Genomic DNA, 2,234 nt, shown 5'->3' with positions numbered 1-2,234 from the left:
CACCCCTGGTACCCTCAGCAACACCCCTGGTACCCCCAGCCAGCTTCGCCCCTGGTACCCTCAGCCTTACCCCTGGTACCCTCAGCCCAACCCCTGGTACCCTCAGCCCAACCCCTGGTACCCCCAGCCAGCTTCGCCCCTGGTACCCTCAGCCTTACCCCTGGTACCCCCAGCCTTACCCCTGGTACCTCCAGCCTAACCCCTGGTACCTCCAGCCTTACCCCTGGTACCTCCAGCCTTACCCCTGGTACCTCCAGCCTTACCCCTGGTACCTCCAGCCGTACCCCTGGTACCCTCAGCCTTACCCCTGGTACCCTCAGCCTTACCCCTGGTACCCTCAGCCTTACCCCTGGTACCCTCAGCCGCACCCCTGGTACCCTCAGCGGCACCCCTGGTACCCTCAGCCTTACCCCTGGTACCCTCAGCCGCACCCCTGGTACCCTCAGCGGCACCCCTGGTACCCTCAGCGGCACCCCTGGTACCCTCAGCCGTACCCCTGGTACCCTCAGCCGAACCCCTGGTACCCTCAGCGGCACCCCTGGTACCCTCAGCGGCACCCCTGGTACCCTCAGCGGCACCCCTGGTACCCTCAGCGGCACCCCTGGTACCCTCAGCCGTACCCCTGGTACCCTCAGCGGCACCCCTGGTACCCTCAGCCGTACCCCTGGTACCCTCAGCGGCACCCCTGGTACCCTCAGCGGCACCCCTGGTACCCTCAGCTGCACCCCTGGTACCCTCAGCGGCACCCCTGGTACCCTCAGCGGCACCCCTGGTACCTCCGCCATTGAAAATGAATGGGCGGCCTTCCCACCTGCCGTCAGCCGCCCGGAGGGGGAAATAGAAAATATTCGAAAGTGCGGAGCTCCGCCGTCAGAGGCCGGCTTTTCGCCCGGGGTATCCGCCCCGGGGCGCCTCTCGGGCGACCTTCCCAACTGCCGTCGGCCGCCCGGAGGGGGAAATAGAAAATATTCGAAAGTGCGGAGCTCCGCCGTCAGAGGCCGGCTTTTCGCCCGAGGTATCCGCCCCGGGCGCCTCTCGGGCGGCCTTCCCAACTGCCGTCGGCCGCCCGGAGGGGGAAATAGAAAATATTCGAAAGTGCGGAGCTCCGCCGTCAGAGGCCGGCTTTTCGCCCGAGGTATCCGCCCCGGGCGCCTCTCGGGCGGCCTTCCCAACTGCCGTCGGCCGCCCGGAGGGGGAAATAGAAAATATTCGAAAGTGCGGAGCTCCGCCGTCAGAGGCCGGCTTTTCGCCCGAGGTATCCGCCCCGGGCGCCTCTCGGGCGGCCTTCCCAACTGCCGTCGGCCGCCCGGAGGGGGAGATAGAAAATATTCGAAAGTGCGGAGCTCCGCCGTCAGAGGCCGGCTTTTCGCCCGAGGTATCCGCCCCGGGCGCCTCTCGGGCGGCCTTCCCAACTGCCGTCGGCCGCCCGGAGGGGGAAATAGAAAATATTCGAAAGTGCGGAGCTCCGCCGTCAGAGGCCGGCTTTTCGCCCGAGGTATCCGCCCCGGGCGCCTCTCGGGCGGCCTTCCCAACTGCCGTCGGCCGCCCGGAGGGGGAGATAGAAAATATTCGAAAGTGCGGAGCTCCGCCGTCAGAGGCCGGCTTTTCGCCCGAGGTATCCGCCCCGGGCGCCTCTCGGGCGGCCTTCCCAACTGCCGTCGACCGCCCGGAGGGGGAAATAGAAAATATTCGAAAGTGCGGAGCTCCGCCGTCAGAGGCCGGCTTTTCGCCCGAGGTATCCGCCCCGGGCGCCTCTCGGGCGGCCTTCCCAACTGCCGTCGACCGCCCGGAGGGGGAGATAGAAAATATTCGAAAGTGCGGAGCTCCGCCGTCAGAGGCCGGCTCCACGCTTCATTCATCCGACCGAGACGCCTCTCCGCCGGCCACACTCGGCTGCGGGGCCGGCCCGCTCTCCGCCATTGAAAATGAATGGGGGGCATTTTCTCATGCTTTCAATCCGCCTAAGAGGCATCTTTCCCGGCCAACTTTGTGCCCCTGGTACCTCCAGCATCGAGAAAGCATGGTGACTCGTCCGACACATGCCCCCCTATATACGTTTCGGAAAGTATTTTGGTGAACGGTCACTTTCTAAGCCTTTCGCCTTCTTGACCCCCTAACTCCGCATATCTGGTTTACCTACTACAGCGCCCCTAACGACCAAAATCGGTACTGCTACCCCTGGTACCCCCGCCATTGAAAATGAATGGGGGAATTTTTTTAATCCCCCAGGCCGG

This window comes from Hippocampus guttulatus, unplaced genomic scaffold, assembly GCF_054856545.1.
Source record: "Hippocampus guttulatus isolate MCC_2025c unplaced genomic scaffold, RoL_Hgut_1.0 HiC_scaffold_38, whole genome shotgun sequence".
In the NCBI taxonomy this organism is placed as follows: domain Eukaryota; kingdom Metazoa; phylum Chordata; class Actinopteri; order Syngnathiformes; family Syngnathidae; genus Hippocampus; species Hippocampus guttulatus.
Note: the sequence above shows the minus strand (reverse complement) of the source record.